This window comes from Pteropus alecto, unplaced genomic scaffold, assembly GCF_000325575.1.
Source record: "Pteropus alecto unplaced genomic scaffold, ASM32557v1 scaffold35, whole genome shotgun sequence".
NCBI classification, from domain to species: domain Eukaryota; kingdom Metazoa; phylum Chordata; class Mammalia; order Chiroptera; family Pteropodidae; genus Pteropus; species Pteropus alecto.
The window spans coordinates 7,391,868-7,403,210 of NW_006437828.1; the positions used below are offsets into that span (position 1 = coordinate 7,391,868).

Genomic DNA, 11,343 nt, shown 5'->3' on the forward strand with positions numbered 1-11,343 from the left:
CTTCCTTCCTTCCTTCCTTCCTTCCTTCCTTCCTTCCTTCCTTCCTTCCTTCTTTCCTTCTGTAGGGGTTCAGAATGAGTCACCTCGAGATGTGACTCTGCGGAATACAGATTGTTCTTGAGCTAAAGGCAACCAAGACCCTGCAGGCTCAATAGAAACTTCTGCACCACCCTTCCCCCATTAACTACCTGGAAGAATTTGAGGTAGGGGCCTTGCCTGTAGTAAGAGATGATCAGAGATGACCCGTTTGACCCATCCGTTGATCAGGGCAAACTTCTATTTACTAAACAGCTGCTCTTCTTACTTTCCTCCCCTCCAAAGCCCCAAGGTGATCCTTAGCTCAAAATGCCACGTGTAGCTCATTTTCCTTTTCTGTCTTGGAACCTCTCCTGCATGTGGGGTCTCTGACACATGTAGGTAATGAAATTTGATCATTGTCTCCTGCTAATCAGTTTCATGTCCATTTTCTTATTAGACCAGCCAGGAGAACCTGGAAGGCAGAGGAAAATTTCCTCCTCCCCTACACTTCCTTATTTAAAGTTTTCAACAACGCCCAAAGTACAAGACTAGAAGAAGTGGGACCAAGAAGCCCTCCTCGTCTTCTAGCAACTTAAATGTCCCTACTTAGAGGGGAACCGCTGCCGTCCTTGACCTCCGGCCCTCACCTTCTTCCTTCCTCTTTTCGTTCCCTTCTCAGACAGCATCTTAAAAAGCCTCTCCCTCTGCTCCCACTGTAATGAGAGGTAATCTGTGTATTTTAAACTCTTCTTCCTCATCTACAGTAAGCCCAGACTTGAGAGCCTCCTTGGCTCACAGGTGTGCATGCAAGTGTGACCAGGGCCTTTGCTCACGAACCATTATTGCTGGATGAACTTCTATTGAGCACCTATCATGTTCTGAGCACTCTGCTAAGTACCTCCCTACCTGATCTCAGTTAACCCTCAAGTAACTTTGTGGGACAGGATCTGTTATTATCCCCATTTTACAGATGTTAACATGCAGCTTTAATAAATAAGGCCCTTCACATAGCTTGTGAAAAACTTAGTAAACAGAAGCCTCACTGAAAATGAATTGGGAGATCCTGTGAAGGCAGGTGGCTTTCATGCCCTACGTGGGTCACGAAGCACAGCGGGGAGAACTCTGGTTGTGACAGCCCTCCCAACGTCCCTCCTCCCTCTGCGGAAGAGTCCCCACTAGTCTGTTATAGGGGACTTGCACACAGCTCATCATGGTTCTGTGTTCCAGATTGCAGCTCTTCATGGTTCTCAAATAAACCCTTTATTTATTTGTTTGTTTGTTTATTTATTTGCCTATTTATTTATTTATTTACTTATTTATTTATCTATCTATTTATTTATCTATTTATTTATTAGGTGAGGCAACCCTCAGTTGACTTCACAGATTGCAAGGACCTTGTCAGTTTACAATCCCTTATTTTTTAAATATTTTATGCCTACAGCACTTGGTCTTCCTAGGTGGTCTCCCATCCAAGTACTAAGCAGGCCTGACCCTGCTTAGCTTCCGAGATCAGACGAGATCGGGCTTGTTCAGGGTGGCATGGCCGTAGACCCAAATAAACTCACTTTACTGGAGAAATATCCCACTGATTTTTTGTTTAAGGTCAACAAACTATTAGATAAAAAAAAAAAATACAAGTTTGTGTATTTGCACAACCTTGGCTTTTAGCTATGACTGCTTTTCTATGTTAGAACCCTTGGAAATCTTGGATTCTGGATCAATATTTTTTTTTGTGGTAGAATATGCATAAAATTTACCATTTTAACCATTGTTAAGTGTATAATTCAGTGTCATTAATTATATTCACAATGTTGTGTAACCATCATTACTGTCCTTTTCTAGAGCATTTTCATCATCCCAAACAGGAAATTTATATTTATTAAACAATAGTTTTCCATTCCCCCTTCCCTGGCCCCTGGTAAACTCTCTTCTACTTTCTGTCTCTATGAATTTGCCTATCCTAAGTACCCCACGTAGATGAGAATCATACAATATTTATCCTTTTGTTGGACCAATATATTTTTATGGAATGAAAGAAGGAATGATTCCATCCTACTGAAGACTTTGAAATACATCTGGCCATTCCTGCCCTGTACTCAAAATTCAAACTTCCTGATTCTCAATATCCAGCTAATCCTTCCAATCCTGCATATTTCTCTGGAATTAGCCGTGGTCTTTTTGATCAGGATACCTGCTGGAATCACCCTGCAGTATTCCAGATCCTGGCATCTTTTGCACACTCTGTCAGGACGCCACCCTATTCTGCACATGCGACATGAATAATGAACATCCACAAGGCACTTCATTCTTTACAAAGTACTTTATTATATATATACACACATACATACATACGTATTTCCCTCACAATACCCTTATGAGGCAAATAATGTGGTATTATACAAGCGAAGAAACTAAGAATTAAAGACAGGATATGCCTTACCCACGTGTGATGGTTAGCAAATGCAAGAGCAAGACTCCAGAGACCGTGGGCATCTCTGTATAGCACTTTGCCTCCCTGACAGTCTGTCCCATCCCTCTGTTTTAAAGAAGCTCCACTACCGAGTAGGGCAGAGGAATGCTCAGGAATGGCCCCTGTGTGCATGTGTGTGTGTGCGCGTGTGCGCGTGCGTGTGCGTGTCTGCGCACATGCGCACACACATTCAGGAAGAGGGAGAATTGAAATGATTTCAGTGTCGCCTTCTTTAGTTTCTGAGTATATATGATTGTTTCCCCTCCGTACGTGCATCTGACCACCTGTCGCCTGTTGTCATGCTGTGATTTATAAGAAATAAAATACTGGAACTGGTTCCAGCCCAGTGCACACTCTCCTAGAGCTTCTTCCCTGCATCTCCGTCCCCTTTCCTGTCCTGCTGGACTAGGAGGAGAACATAGGGACCTTAAAATCCAGTGCATCCTCTTCCTAGGCCTGTGGCCAGCTCTGAGCGGCCAACTTTTATTTTACTTTATTTTGTGTTTTGGAACATATTCATTTATTTTGGTATGAGAGTTCAGATTTTACCTCTTTTTTAAAAAAATTTTATTAATTAGAATTAACATTCAATATTATTTTAGATCAGTTTCAGGTGTACAGCATAGCGATTACACATTTATGTCATCGACAAAGTGACCCCCTGACCAGTCTAGTCCCCGCCTGGCACCAGACGTAGTTATTACCATGTCATAGGCTGCATTCCCTGTGCTGTACTTCACATTTCCGTGCGAATTTGTGCTTAATCCCGTTTGAACAGCTAGCTTTTAAATTCCACTCTCTTTGGGCCTTACCCTTAAAATTCCAGAATCAAAGGTGTTATCTAGGATGGCGCATATGGCCCGTGCCTCACTCTGCAAGAGAGAAAGCTTAGAGAAAGGAGAGAGGGAGATGACATTTGTGATCCTGTCACTCTCTCAGTGCCATAAAGCACTGTGTCCTGGGGAGGTCCTCCCTGAGGAAGCCGAAATAAAGGTGAACGCTGTGTGTGGCACATTCCGTAACATTAATTGCCTTTGGCTTCGCCAGCCCATAGGTACAGATGGAGTTGTATTAATAGCATTTGCCACATTCCTTTGGCTGAATGGACTTTTGACTCCTCCAGCTTTTCTGAGTCGTCCTGCAAAGACTCCTCCAAATGTTTCTGTCCCCTGACAATATCTTACATGTATGTCCCTGCCAACAAATTTCTTTTCTTCATTGGGTACTAACATCTCACACCTGGCATCTTCCAGCTTACTGGGCATCAGCGCCTTCTGAAGCAGATGACACAGCAGGGCTTTTGAGGTGTCGAAGCGCCACAATGTTCTGCTCCAAAACAGCAGAGAGCATCTCTTCTGTGTTACACACTCTTCAGGAGGGCGGGAGTGGAAGCCCAGCTTGTGCTGTGAGGTTGTACAAAAGTAAATGTCTCCTTCAGTTTTCCCTAATGACCCAGTATAAGTCCAATGGATTCCTGGTCAAGAAACAAATTTGAATATCAGTATTTGATATTTAAGACTGATATTTGAATATTAATGCTGTTCTTCCTCCTCAAACAAGCAAAGCTCTCGTACTGAGTCAAGCCTGTGCAATATCTGGCGTCTGCCTTCTGCAGGATGAGTTTCCCCCAAGAGGCTTCTCAGGAAACTGCTCCTGGAGGACTCATCCCACTGTTTGTCCAATGCGCTCAGCCACGTCTAATCTGCAGCTCACCTACTGTACACATATATTATTTCCACAGTGCTCTTTTTCTCAGCCAAGGCAGTGTTGGTTTTGTCAGGAAGGTGTTTTAGCTGCAGATAACATGATGCCTGACGAATGGCAGCTTCAACAAATAGGATTTCATTTGTGTCTTGTAAAAAGCATTCAGACACAGCAGTCCGGGGCCTTTGCAGTGGCTCAAGAAGGCTATCAGGGACCCGTGCCTGTCTTCTCCCTCCTTTCCTCCTTCCCTCCCTCCCTCTCTCTCTCCCTCTCTCTGTTTTTGCCCCGACATTCTCAGTCCATCAGCTTTTGTCCTCGTGAGTCTCATGACCACTTATGGCTGCTGCATCTCCCAGCCACAGGTCAGCATTGCATTCAGAGGAAGAAGGAGAAAAGGCCCCCCGGGCGGACTTCCACTTACATCCTTTCCAGCGGAGCTACACGCATTCGCTGGTGTGTGTGTGTTGGGTGGGGTGGGGTGGGGTATTTAAACTCTCCATTTCCTCCAAGCTTAAAACAGATTCTCCATCATGCATCACAATGACGTATACCGGCGGTATTTGTTAGACAGATTCTCCCAGCAGCAACTGCTCTCGTGGACATTGTTCACTCGTGTGGTGTCCCACCCCCAAAATGGGCCACACATCTTTACATCTCACCTTTCTTTGCATAAAACAGTAACACGAAGGTAACTGATTAAATGGACAGTTTAAGACCTCGAGACTTTTTATGAAGTTTTTCGTTGTGGCTCCTAGAAAGCTACAAAATATTTTAGAGCATTACTTCAACTAGCTGTTTACCGTGCCAGCCTGTCCTCCAGGTCAAGAACGGATGTGACACACCAGTCTTTCGCACAGGGTGTTTTGCAGAGTACCAGCGCCTGCAGATTTCGGAGACACGCATGCGCAGGCCGGCAGTGCTGCCTGTTTTATCCAGCTCCGAGCGCTATGCAGTGCACCCTCCTCCCCACGTTTTTGAATAAAAGAACCTTTGAGGCATCATAGCTATATACATGAAGTGGAACTAGGGTTTTATGGAATAGACTTTGAGAAATGTCAGCCTACTCTATTAATGTTAAACTCGAGCTACGTTTTCCACCCAAGCTTATCAGATTGAGTTGTCAAGTGTGAAACGTAAATAATATAATACTTATGATGCTGTGTTAGCAGCTTAGCGTGCTTCCAAGTGGTTCCTTTTACCCTTCCCCTTTGAAATGTATTAATACAAGCCAGTTTCCTTTCATGAGAGGATTATAGTGTAATTTCTTATTCATATAGATTAAGAAACAGTGTTTTAGTTTTAAGGCATGGCAAAGGTTCTGAAGTAAGGAACGGTTTGGTTTTTTAAAAAAGAAAAAATCACTTTGCACATATTTAAGGAAAGAAAATAAGAACAAAATTAAGCATAGCAGCATATAGGAGATATTAAAGAGAAGAAGTTTTTAAAAGCACTCCGCAACCAAGAAATAACTAGACTGTGGTATTGAGGACACCAATGTAAACTGAAAAGAGATTAACAGCCTGGCATACATCCAAGGGGAAAAAATTTAAAAGTACGATTGAATTATAGCTGCTGATGATTTTCCTCAAAGGTAAACAATTTTGAGGAGTCGAATAATTGAACAGAACCCAAGTTCAGATTATGCGCTTCATTAAAATTTGTGGTCAGTGAACGGAACATCCCCAAGTGCCTCTAGCCTGGACTAACTTTGTATCATATACACACACTCAGATGCCGAGTCATAGTGATGAAACACCCAACAGAGACAAGAGCCAAATACGGTCAGCTTCATGATGATGCTGGAGAAGCGGTGGAGGCTGTGGCCTCAACCTCAGTATGGACCCACGGTGGCCGAAGATTGGGCAGAAGAAGTGGCTGCCTTCTGGTAATGCTCTTAGCATTTTGCAATTAATCACAATATCATATTTAACTCCTAGAGGACAGTAGGGTGGAGAATCAGTCAGCCCCATGACACAATGAAGCATAAGCCTAAATGATTAACCAGAAAATACATGTCTCTGACTCCCCGTCTCAGAAACAGAAGATGCTAAGTGTCATCATATATATATGTAACATACATGATACATATATGATTCTGTGCAAACTTCTTATTAACTTTTAATAGATATTTTATATCTAGATTCCCCAGAAGAATACGAAATTTTACTTATTATCAGATCTGTTCACTAGTTGCAACAAAATGCAGGTGCTATTTTGTTACTATGATTTTTTTTTTGAAGCCAGAGGCTATTATAGTATAAAACACACGTGACCCAATGAGATGAGATTCTTTACCGAAATCCCTTGCTGAGTGTTGTAAGGGTGAGCGTGGGGAGCAGGGTCGGGGTTTGGGGTTTGTACGATTACGTATCTGATGGCTTCCGAAAGAATGAAACCTCAAATACTAGGCTAATATCGAGTTTAAGAATTGCTTCAGTGGTAGAAATTTAAAAATCTAATATTTTATGCGAAAGTTTAAGGAGGAAGAAATTTGAATAAAGAGCAATTAATCCATAGTTTAGGAACAGACCGTGAGCTAGGAGCTCTCCTAGAGATGGGAAAGTAACAGCCTTGCAGGCGGAGCATTTGTTTCTTGATCACGTTTGACATTCAGCTCTTGCCAGGTCTATATTTAGAACACGGCAAACTCAGTGCCTAGACGTGAATACAGAGGTAGGTGGAATCCGGCACTCTGAGATTTATGTGTTTGTGCATTTATTTTAGGGGAAAAGAGGGTCTATTTCAGATTACCTGTCATCACTCGTGAAGACTTGCCTGTTGAAAACAAGTCTCCGTGTTTGTGTTTTCTCTCTGTATCACAATCTAGTCAAGTGATTGTTCAACCGTCTGTACCAGGCAAATTAAATAAATTTATTGAAATTACTATATGCAGAGAGCTATGCTCCTTTCCAGCACATGGCCAGCCTGTGACTGAAGCTCTGGATTCTTCAAATTAAACAGAGTTGGGGAATTTTGTTTTTCAATGAAAGTGCTTTCGTTCTATGCAGGCACAGTTGGAATCCCCAGGGAGAGGAACTTGCTGAGGACCTCGCATGCCTTTTCATTGATGCGATCTCCCTTAACATTTTTTTAATTGGCGTAAAATATGCATAGTGTAAAATCTGCCATCTTAACCACGTTTAAGTGTACAGCTTAGTGGCATAAAGAACATTCACACTGTCGTGCAGCCGTCACCACCATCCACCCCACGTTGCAACACTAAAACTCTGTCCCCATGAAACATAACTCTGCACCCCCGCTCCCCCGAACCCCTGGCCATCACCATTCAACTCTCTGCTTCTACCAACTTGGCTACTGTAGGTATTTCATATATGCAGAATCATACAGTATTTGTCCTCTGTGTCTGGTTTATTTCACTTAGTGTGGTGTCTTTAAGTTTCATCCCTGTCATGGCACGTGTCTGCAATCTCCCATGTTGGTGGCTAAACACAAAAAGCAGCCCGGTCACTAAATATCCGTGTCATACTTCATATCAGTTGGCTTCAAAGGGACTCTAGGAAGAAATCAAAAAGAGCAAAGCAGCATTAGTAGTGGGGTAGACACGGGGTCTAATAAATAGGAAGAGACACACAGAAAGCGGCAGTTTCGACTTGGTTTTAACCTGCTCTCAGAGAGTCTGGCCCCACGGAGCTGGGTGAGGTCCCAGAATCAATATTTTTAAGAGCCCTTTTTAAGAAATACAAAGAATTCAGAGAATGTGAGTTCCGTCTGTGCTGCACTGAGCTAGTTTCACCTGTGACCTCCGCCCACGGCCATTCTTCACAGAGAAAGCCGAGCCATCCTCCTCATCAGCCATTCGAAATCTGACTTTGTCCTCCCTTCTTGAGGCAAAACACTTCAGTTTTGCTGAGGTAACAGACTTTATTTTATGTGATTTTCTCATCCTTTAACACCCGTTGGCTTTCCCTTAGACGTCCGTTGGTGGTCAGCATCCATGCAGGGTGAGGCGTCCAGGCTGCTGCTTGTCCAGCATTTCCCGAGATCCGGTCCGTGGTAGGCAGACGGCTAAGGTGGCAGGAGGAACTAGGGCTGCTGACCAGATGGCAGTGGCCTAGGAAGGTCATCCAGGCTAGCCTAGCCTGATCACGTGGACACCTTAATAGCAGAGTTTTCTCGTCCTGGATGCGTAAGGGGAGGTGAGGGAGATTCAGCAGCGAGAGGAATCCCCTGTGAGGGGCGATCGCCGAGTGGAGAGGGACACATGGCAACGAGCTGAGAACGGCCCGTGGGAGCTGAGAGCGGTCCCCAGCCCAGAGCCGACAAGGGGATGGGGACCTCGACTCTACAACCGCCAACCACTTGAGGAAACTTGGAGAAGATGTTCTCCTAGCCCAGCCTCCAGGCGAGGTTCCCGCCAGCTGACCCCTTGATGTTATTAGCCTCAGGGGACCCTGCGTGGACCATCCGGTTAAAACACGCCAGACTCCTGAGTAACGGACGCTGAGCTAATAAGTGGATGCTGTTTGAAGCCACAAAGTTTGTAATAACCTGTAAACGCAAAAATAGATAATGAATACACTCGCTGCCTCTTCTATCTGATGCTCCAACGATACTTTACCTACTCGTGGTTCCCAAGCATGGCTTGCTCTCAGGCTCACGTACTTTTTCGTTCACGGTGTTTGTCTGCCTGGGGCATCAACCCCTCTTATCTGGTCAGGTGGGTGAACTCTCTCTTCCTGTTCAAGGCGCACCTCGGCTTTACTGCCAGCAGAACATGCCACTCCCTTCCCTAGGTAGACCGACTGTCCAGACCCTTCTGATGGGAGGAATTAGAGCGAGCCCTGGAAAACGCCACTGGCAGGAGAATTTTCAGTTAGCCACGTCAAGATGTTATGGAAAAAAGATCATGAAGACAATCGTTATGGAAAAATTGAGACTACATATATAAAAGTCTCAGATGTTTTATATTCCCTCAAATGATGCAAGCCGTTTACAGCGCCATGGTAGTTCACGATACGCTGCAACTACCGCCATCATATTGGCAATACTTGGCAGTCTGCTTTTTGTGTTTACCACCTGTTGCTAAGTAGAGGCTTTTAAGGATGTTTTTCCTCTGCATTATTACTGACATGCTTAAATTCCTCCTGTTTTGCCCCAGAGGGATGTGTGTGGTCTCACCGAAATAGTTTATGATTTTTAAAACTTTTAACCTTGAGGGTTTGTGTCTTTCTCCTGCCTCCCGGGTTCCGCAGACTTTGTCACTGGGGTCTGGGCCTGGGGAGCAGTAGGGGCAGACGCGACCTCAGCACATGCGCGTGCGCGGTCCTGAGACCACGCCCCAGCATCACGAGGTTGCGCAACCTCCCTGACAGCCTCGCCCAGCCACGATGCTCTTCCGGGTCTCCGCCCCACCACCTGAGAGCCCGCCCCCTGAGCCAGGATGGGGCCACGACCAGTTCCATCCATCCGGCCGCCAGGATCGCAAGCTCTCGCTGTACTACTCTCTACCTTCCTTCTCTCTCCCGATCCTGAATAGCTTTCTCTAATTACAGTATAGCCTTTGCATTCACAAGGACTATGCCCCCTAATCTTTGACTATTCTCAGATGCACAAGTACCTCATAGCATGGATCAAGCCCCTATCGTGAGAGAGGCCCTGAGGCCACAGAGAGGAATAATATGTAATTCTATGTTTTCAAGAAGTTCATTTGCAGATGCAAGAAATCCAGTTAGGCAGATAAAGCGGTATCCAGAAATTAAAGCAAAAAATGATGGTCACTGGAAATTGTATCAGTGGGATTCAACATTTAACAGGTGTCGCGATAGGAGGACAAAGCATGAAAAATCGACATTTAGGTGCAGAAAACATTTCGGGATTCAAGTAGACGTGAGAGAAGTCTGTTAGGAGGTAGCAAGACACATGGAAGGATGTTCGGATGCAGAGTTTTACTCTCTGGTAGGGAACTGACAACCGCAAAGCAGAGTCTCGGTTCTTTAGGGACTGGACTGCTGTAAAAGACAAGACTCACATGGAAAATCAAATTTGTGACTCAATTACCAGAAGTAGGCCACAGGCAGATTTGGGTCTTGAATACAGTTTTAAAAACTGGAGCAAGCCAGAAAGTCCATGTCATTCCACAGAAAGTCCATGTGCAAGTATGCAAATATATACATGCAAGGCTGTTCACTGCAGAACTGTTGATAATAGTGAAAATCTCAGAAACAGCGAAGTGCTCCCCAGCAGGGTCCTGGTTGTATGAATGATGCTGTGTCCAACTGAGGGAATATTTCGAAGGTCTTAAAATCAATGAGAGATCTAGCTCATATGAGATGATGTGGAAAGATTTCCAAAATGCATTATTAATTGAAAAAATTAAAATACAAGACAATATGAACAGTGTGATATTACCAGTGCAAATAAAAGGATATTTCCTTAACCCCCCCAACCTACTTCCCACACACACCAATCTATGTATATTTGTCAGTGTCCATTCATGGGGGAAAAAAACATTTGAAGTATTTCAAACAAAGGAGATTTCATGCAGGGATTGGTTAAAAATTGTGTTAGAGCCACAAGGCAAGTTTACCCGAAGGTGAGCAACATTAAGAAGACCCGGATGGAGTGAAACAAAAAGCGATTTAACGCAGGGTCCGCGGTCGCTGCGGGAGGACCTGCCTGGGGTGATGCTGGAACACGCCACATTCCAAGCACGACACCCCCTTGTGGGCTTTACTGGGGGCGTCCATTAGACTGAGGGATGGTCTTGAACGGCCGTGTACTGGCGTTATTATTATACATTGCATGAAATTAGTAAATTGTGTCAAGGGGAGAGATCTCATGTAAGTTCTTCAGTTTGTTTATTTGTTTTTAGATACACTCTTCTTGTTTGGTAAATGTTGAATGATGACGAGAAAGACCTAAAATTGCTTAACTAGTTCGGGTCGTAGGGGTGGGGAGAGAGGCTGATACATTATTAAAGACAAGATAATGTACAATAATCATCTACAAATGGTTTTATTTTAACTAATCTGAAAAGAGGAGTCTATTTAAAACTGCAGAAATATGTTGGTTTCTGTACATTAACTTTCCAAGTAGGAATGTGTAGTATAATTTTTAAAGAGACAAGTAGATTACTTCTTTATATTAGTTTGTTGAGTTGACTTCATGGTGAAGCTGTACGGTCTTCCGAT

At 44.0% G+C, this 11,343-nt stretch overlaps 1 long non-coding RNA gene and 1 pseudogene across 5 annotated transcripts in view; one reads left to right on the top strand and one right to left on the bottom strand.

The window, feature by feature from the left end:
• Nucleotides 1-11,343, top strand: part of LOC107195869 — a 49,431-nt gene that overhangs the window by 25,722 nt on the left and 12,366 nt on the right. For 2 of the 5 annotated variants that reach the window (XR_001517171.2, XR_001517169.2), the window contains one exon: nt 5,924-7,078. The exons of 1 other annotated variant lie outside the window; for it this stretch is intronic. This is a non-coding gene — a long non-coding RNA (uncharacterized LOC107195869). Of the gene's footprint in view, nt 1-5,923; nt 7,079-11,343 lie in introns of those variants that run through there. 2 more of the 5 variants (XR_003047226.1, XR_003047225.1) reach the window with 2 other exon arrangements.
• Nucleotides 1,451-1,569, bottom strand: LOC112482260 (annotated as a pseudogene).